Raw genomic sequence first — 8,235 nt, forward strand, 5'->3', positions numbered from 1 at the left:
AGGCCTCAAGACGCTGGGACAACCCAGTAGTGAGGTTTTTTTTTGTTGGAGAATGAGATTTTCCCTGAAGCATTCTGATCCTATATAATAACCTACCAGGTGCAGCGTATATTTCAGACAATGATGGTCAATCCTGCTTTTGTTATCCTCGTTTAGTTTCTGCTGCAAGAAGCTCATACGCCTTTTAATCATTGTTTGAAACTTTTCTTTTCGGATTAGTGTTCGGAGGTCCTATTATGTAGATACAGTGCACACAATATATGTATATATCCGACATGATTATTAACCTCTGCTTATATGGGTCTGAGCCTTTGCATTTCCACTAGAGCTTGCAGTTTTGTTTGTTTGTTTCTCTAATTCTTTTGTAAAGCATTGTGACCCTATTTTTGCCTTTAGTGGAGCCCACCCTAGTGGTTACACTGAGCCAGAGAGCCATTGTGCTTCTGTGCGTTGTGGCGCTCCGGTTCTGGCCGCAGGTGTCTGCATATGATCATGTACAGGAAATTACTCTCTGGACCAAGTACCTAAACTTGGGGGTGGCGTGGGGATGTTCCCTACTTTAACTTTTGCACGTATACATACCTCCTACGTGTATCACATACCTCTATGGTAATGATCATTAGAAGTTCCAAATGTTTTTAGCTTGGGGGAGGGGCACAATTTTATTTTAGATCTCCTACATCCTTTTTAGATTTTTTTTTTTATCCTTTTAATATGGCAGAAAATGGCTTCCTATTCAAATCACGCATGACCTAAGTGATGACAGATATTCCATTTTTTGACTGGAGTTTTTTTTTTTCTTCTGTCGATTTGATTAACCTATTAATATATCTGAAACTTGAATATTTTTTTCCTATGGTCCTAAAATTACTTTAAACCAAGAATCCTAGTTATGCAAGGAATTAAAACACTAATGTGAAATACAGGTTAGTTTTTTTTTTTCATTTTTTAAAGTCTAATTTATACTTAAAGTTGACAACAGTATAGCATAGCTTCAACTCGTCTAAAATGAGTTTTACCAGCTACGTCAAGGGGGAGGGGCTCAAAATAGGTGAGATGTGTGCTAAAGTGGACCAGCATGTATGTAGTGTTTTATCATCGTGTTTACTGCACCCTGTTAACTTTGGTCTTTTGAAGCAAGTCCCTAGAAAATCCATTTGTCAGCGAAGAGCTTTCTATGAATAAAATAATCAGGACATGTACAAATTCATATTACACACCATGACTTGGCACAGATTCACTTGTCCTGCCTACAGCAATTCTCTTCCTGGTGATTCCGTTAAGTAATTTTAAAACTTATAAAAAATATAGGTTTTTGTTTTTTTTTGTTTTGTTCTTTAAAGAGAACATTGATCTTAAGGGACCGTCTGACTATGATTTTTCAGAATGTGTTTTAAGGGCATCAGCATGGTTTTGTTTACACCCCTTATTCGGTACATTTTATTGTTAGTATTAAGCGTTTTAAGCCTTACAAAAAGGACCCAGCTTGTATGGCTTTGTCAGGTTACCCAACACTTGTGGCAGTGCTGCTTCAGTAATCGTTTGGAGTCATGGCACTTTTTTATTTTCATGGCTAAGTAATGTCCTAATTGGCTGTTTTACCAGTCCGGCGACTAGGTTATAACCTAGCAGGCAGGTATGGCCTGGGTCTTCTCTGATGCCCAGATGTGTTCATAAATCCTTTGACGTTGGATTGATGGTAAAATAATTGGCTTCATTTTGCATATGACCCTTAGTAATGGGCAGCTATTAAATGGATCCAAATAGAACACTGCTTGGTGTATATAAACTTTATTAAGAGGGAACCATAGTTGCTTAGACACATTCTCGAAACTGGTGGTAGTTTCAGTTTGCTATATTTAGGGTTCAGATTTGGAAGAACAGATTGTACTGCACCATGTTGATATAGTAGTAGGCTAATTTCTTTGCACAACACCTAGACCTCTTGACCTTTTACATTTATGTGCGCGCGTGTGAAAGTTTTAGGGGCATTAATGGCTGTAAGTACTCAATATGTCCATGTTGTCTGAGTGGTGATGACTAAGTGTAGTTCTCACTGAAGTTGCAGGATGAATTTTTATTGCACTTTTATGGCAGAAACTAAGAATCTGCTGGATGTTAAGCTTTTCTTTTCAATGTCTTTTTTTGTTAACGGAAGTCCAGTTAGGTCGGTAAGATTCTGTTCTACTTGTGTGAGTAATAGTGTTGTAGACTTGCTATAGTGATTGGCATCTTTTAGTAGTCTGGCATTTCCACCCAGCTTGCATGAGTCCAGATATTGTGAATAGTCTTCTCCGCTACCTGGAAAGGCATATTTCAGTTGGTTAGAATCACTGTTTTCAGTAACAGAATGTTGTGTAAGTGCCTAGGAGAGGAGTCTGTCCTGCAGCTGTCACAAATCAATTGAGCCAGGTTTTAGCAAGACAGTAACACAACCTAAAATGCTAACTACCATGTAATCTCTAGGTGAATCTCGAAGTGGGTTCTGACGTGTTCTCTGTCCTTAGGAACTGTTCTTTTCAGGAATACATTCTGTTCCCTTATCAAGCAATTTAAATGCCTATTCCTTAAGATTTTGTTGTCTCTTCTACCGAGGCTTTAAAATTTTAGATTCAGAATGCACTAGTTTTTGAAGTGAATTTGAATTTCGCTTCATTAGTCAATCAAAGCAATTTCTTGTAAATAGTCATTGGGAAACTTTTTATTTTGGAGTTGAGGTAAAACATTAAAAAAATGAAATAAAAAATAGAATGAACAGACCTCTAACATTTCTCATTCTTTCTAGATGTTGGCTACATCTATCCACCAGAGTTTTACTTTGGGATTATTTTTGGGGTGACATAATCCCATTTTTGACTACTGGTAGGTAATGTGTAGATGTACCTACATGTATGCATAGATTCCATTTTCGGGCTTAGAGAATGAAAATCTATTTTGCCTCAAGCAGAACATTCTAATGTTTGTTGTCTTATTGTCTTAGTTATATTGTACAGTATTAGTAGTAGTGAACGTAGTATTGAAGCCTTTTCTGACTTCAGAATAACCTACCCCAAAACTCACATCACAAGATATTGCCAGACACCTTTTTGCCTTGACTCCTACAAACAGGTTAAACCTGGACATGGGGAAGCTAAATATACTTTTCTGTTTTCTTCTGTTCGATGAGGTTTTTCTTCTGAAATGTACCTCCGTATTACCTGTTACCCCCTTATTTCCTGATTAAATTTCATTTGTGAGTGGGGGATTTTGTAATTCTTATTTTACCGTTTGTTTATCGCATCCCATATATGGCAAATGGTTAGGTTTTTCTGTACTTGTATTTGTCAATTGTGTTTTGTTACAGCTGGGTAATATTGCTGTGATGGCTGCTCACTGCCTCATAGTTAGGGTATGTCATAGTAATGCAACTACTGAGTGCTGGTGTGGCCTCCCTTGCTGTGGCTGTGCCTTTCTACCCCCACTTGCAAATGTTCAGTCTTCTAACAATATTACTCTTAATGTTTGTTAGGGCAAGGGTGGGTGGGTCAAGGGAGAATGTGTGTGCAAAATACATTATTTTTTGTCATCCTAACTTGTGGGAGTTATAAATTGGGGATCTCTAAACATAAGAGTGCATTCAAAACTTGATCTCTTTTTCTATAAAGTTCCCTGCAACCAAGTCCTGCTGCTCATATTGTGGCTTTGAATCAATTCTGTTTATTAAAGAGCTTTAGCTTCTAATGTGTTGTGGTGTTTTTTTTTTTTTAATTTATTTTAAACCATGTTTAATTTGCTTTATATTAAAATCCAGGTCAAAAACATGAAAATTTGTAGATTGAAAAATGGCTACCTGATTCTACAAAAGCACCATGCTTGTTCATAAGGCAATATATGGTATTCCTGACATTTTAAAAACTGCGACTGAATAAGGCTAGGTTCACACAATATAAAAAATCATCTAGAAAACTTGGATAATTCTTTTTTTCTCACAGTTGAAACCAGAAGTTTACATACACTGTATAAAAAAGACACATATGCATGTTTTTCTCAATATCTGACATGAAATCAGAATAAACTGTTCCCGGTTTAGGTGAATTAGGATTCCCATAATTATTATTTGCCAAATGCCAGAAAATGAGAGAATGTTATAAGGCATTTTTACTACTTACTGCATAGTATTTGGTACCATTGCCCTTAAACTGAATGACTTGGGTCAAATATTTGGGATATCCTTCCACAAGCTTCTCACAATAGTCGGTCGGAATTTGGGCCCATTCATCCTGACAAATCTGGTGTAACTGATCCAGGTTTGTAGGTCGCGTTGCTCTCACCTGCCTTTTCAGCTTTGCCCATACATTTTCAATAAGATTGAGATCAGGGCTTTATCTTAAAGGGACACTGTCACCTGAATTTGTAGGGAACAATCTTCAGCCATGGAGGCGGGGTTTTTGATTCACCCTTTCCTTACCCGCTGGCTGCATGCTGGCTGCAATATTGGATTGAAGTTCATTCTCTGTCCTCCGTAGTACACGCCTGCACAAGGTAATCTTGCCTTGCGCAGGCGTGTACTATGGAGGACAGAGAATGAACTTCAATATTGCAGCCAGCGGGTAAGGAAAGGGTGAATCAAACACCCAAAAAACCCCGCCTCCATGGCTGAAGATTGTTCCCTCCAAATTCAGGTGACAGTGTCCCTTTAAGCCACTTTGTTACCATTTTTGCAGTATTCTTCGGGTCATTGTCCATTTGGAAGACCTATTTCTGGCAAAGCTTTAACTTCATAGCTGATGTCTTGAGATGTTGCTTTCGCATTGCCATATAATTTTCTTTTCTCATGACGCCATCTATTTTGTGAAGTGCACCAGCCCCTCCTGCAACAGAACAACCCCACACCATGATGCTGCCACCCCCGTGTTTCACAGTTGGGATGGTGTTCTTAGGCTTCCGAGCTTCTCCCTTTTTTCTCCAAATGTAACGATGGTCATTAAACTTGCGTTTAATTGTTTGTACAGGTGAACAAGGCACCATCCGATATCTTGAAATTGTATCCAAGGATGAGCCAGAGTTGTGCAAGTCCACAATTCTTTTCCTAATATCTTGGCTGATTTCTTCAGACTTTCTGATGCTACACAAAAGTGTGTTTCAGGTGTGCATTAAAGGGACACTGTCACCTAAATTTGGAGGGAACAATCTTCAGCCATGGAGGCGGGGTTTGGGGGTTTTTGATTCACCCTTTCCTTACCCGCTGGCTGCATGCTGGCTGCAATATTGGATTGAAGTTCATTCTCTGTCCTCCATAGTACATGCCTGCGCAAGGCAAGTACTACGGAGGACAGAGAATGAACTTCAATCCAATATTGCAGCCAGCGGGTAAGGAAAGGGTGAATCAAAAAACCCCAAACCCCGCCTCCATGGCTGAAGATTGTTCCCTCCAAATTCAGGTGACAGTGTCCCTTTAAAATACATCCACAGGTGTGTCTCTAACTCAGATGTTACAGAAAGAATCTTCCAAACACACGACATCATCATATGGGCAGTCCAGAATTGTTTAAAGGCATAGTAATCTTAGTGTATGTAAACTTTTTTAACTTTGCAGCAAGTAATAAAAATGCCTTAAAACATTCTCCCTCTCATTATTCTGATATTTGGCAAATAATTATGGTAATGCTAATTGACCTAAAACTGGAAAGATTTAGTCTCATGTCATGTCTGGTTACTGAGAAAAACATGCATGTCTTTTTATATAGTGTATCTAAACTTATGGTTTCAACTGTACCATCTATGTGCAGTCCTTATGCAATCTGTTTTGTTTTTTTTTGTTTTGTTTTTTTTTGTTTTTTTGTTTTTGCAGCAGATATTAAGGAAGCACTCTTCCCATCAAAGTTTTTATTTTCTTAATATATTAATCATCATATCGCACTGTGTACTTACAATTGCTCATTTTGCCTTTCTACCCAGCACCATCTTGTCCCTGCATAAATCATTCCACTTTTTAACTTCGCCTCCCCTACCTCCTGCCCCCACACAAAGGACATTTGCAGTTACTCATGACTCGTGCAGGGAAAATTGACCTCGTTTCTACAAAAAACTTAGAAGGATTCGGCTAATCAGCTCTAATCATGTGATGGAAAACAGTATTAGCTGGGTAGAAAAGCAAAATGAGCAATTGTAAGTACACAGTGCTATATTGCAATCATTAAGAGGATAAAAACTTTGATAGTGCTTTTAGTATATTATATACCTACAAGAAGGCACCACACATAAATGATATAAAAGGAATTGCTTTATTAAATATCATAAAAACCAACCAAGGTTGGGAATAGCCCACAATGGGCAGCAAGTGAGACACAACACATACAGAATAAAAAATGGGGGACACCTGGCAGTAATATTACAGGAAAATATCCTAAAAGATGGCTGATATAATACACTGGAGCACATATGTTAAATACTTGGTAAATAAGCAAGAGAAATATAATACAGAAGTCTTAGCTACAGTACAGTGTTACACACCTCTGACATATATAGTCATGAAGAGGCCAAATACACCACAGCAATAAAGACACAAAGTACTATAATAACCTAAGGCATACAGTGCTACATCAGCTCATAATTACCCAGTGGGATAAATAGCCAGGCGTCCACCACACCCGACGCGCGTTTCGCAAGGAGTTGCTTCGTCCAGGGGTGGTGGAACGCTGGTGAGGTACCTTTTTAAAGGAAACACATAACGACAAACAGCTGTGGAAAAAGGCGCAGACACCGAACAAACCGGAAGTGACGAGAAATAGAAGCGACCGCTGCCATGGCAATGCTCAAACAACCACACGAGGGTTGGTAAAAATAAACACAAATCTCCACAAAGGCTTAGGGAAGCGTAAACTTGTCGGCACAAAGTGCCAAAATTAGTGCAAAGAGCGGATAACAATGTCCGCAATATCATGGTGTACCCGTCAGGGAGCACTTCCGGGTAACTGACCGCAAAGGTGAAGTGACGTAGGAGTGACGGGGCCGAAAACAGGAAGTGCCGGGGATACGAGATGAGTGCGCCGCGCTGTTTACAATTGGTAACCCAGCAACAGACGCATGGAGTGAGTAGTGGGGACCGTGAAGGAAGGACGGAAACAATGAAAGAATTGTAGTTAGATAAATAAAAAAACCTGTAGGAAAAAGTGCTTATATGATTATTACACAGAAACAAATACACTGTATAATACTGAGGCAGCATTGCATAAAAAGTAAACAATGGGCAAACGCCGACACATATATTGTGACATGTAATAGAAGAATTATGAGCTGATGTAGCACTGTATGCCTTAGGTTATTATAGTACTTTGTGTCTTTATTGCTGTGGCGTATTTGGCCTCTTCATGACTATATATGTCGGAGGTGTGTAACACTGTACTGTAGCTAAGACTTCTGTATTATATTTCTCTTGCTTATTTACCAAGTATTTAACATATGTGCTCCAGTGTATTATATCAGCCATCTTTTAGGATATTTTCCTGTAATATTACTGCCAGGTGTCCCCCATTTTTTATTCTGTATGTGTTGTCTCACTTGCTGCCCATTGTGGGCTATTCCCAACCTTGGTTGGTTTTTATGATATTTAACCCCTTAGTGACCGAGCCAAATTTTTGAAATCTGACCAGTGTCACTTTATGTGGTAATAACTCTGCAACACTTCAACAAATCCCAGTGATTTTGAGATTGTTTTTTCGTGACATATTATACTTTATGATAATGGTAAATTTTGTTCAACATTTATTGTGTTTATTTATAAAAAATATCAAAAATTTTAGAAAAATGATAAAAAATTAGCAATTTTCTAAATTTGAATGATTATCCCTTTAATCCAGATAGTCATACAACAGCAAACCATTAATAAATAACATTTCCCACATGTCTGCTTTACATCAGCACCATTTGTAAAATGTTATTTTATTTTGTTAGCATTTTAGGAGGTTTAAAAATGTAGCAACAATTTTTTATTTTTTCAAAGAAATTTACCAAATTTATTTTTTTAGGGACTTGTCCATGTTTGAAGTGACTTTAGGGGTCCCATATATTGGGAAACCCATAAACGTGATACCATTTTAAAAACAGCACCCCTAAACATATTGAAAACTGCTGTCAGGTAGTTTATTAACCCTTCAGGTGCTTTACAGGAATTAATGCAAAGTGGTATGACAGAAATGAAAATGTGTATTTTTACCACCTAAATGTTGCTAACTTCTAAACAGATTACTACAGCCG

This window comes from Ranitomeya imitator, chromosome 3, assembly GCF_032444005.1.
Source record: "Ranitomeya imitator isolate aRanImi1 chromosome 3, aRanImi1.pri, whole genome shotgun sequence".
Taxonomy (NCBI): Eukaryota; Metazoa; Chordata; class Amphibia; order Anura; family Dendrobatidae; genus Ranitomeya; species Ranitomeya imitator.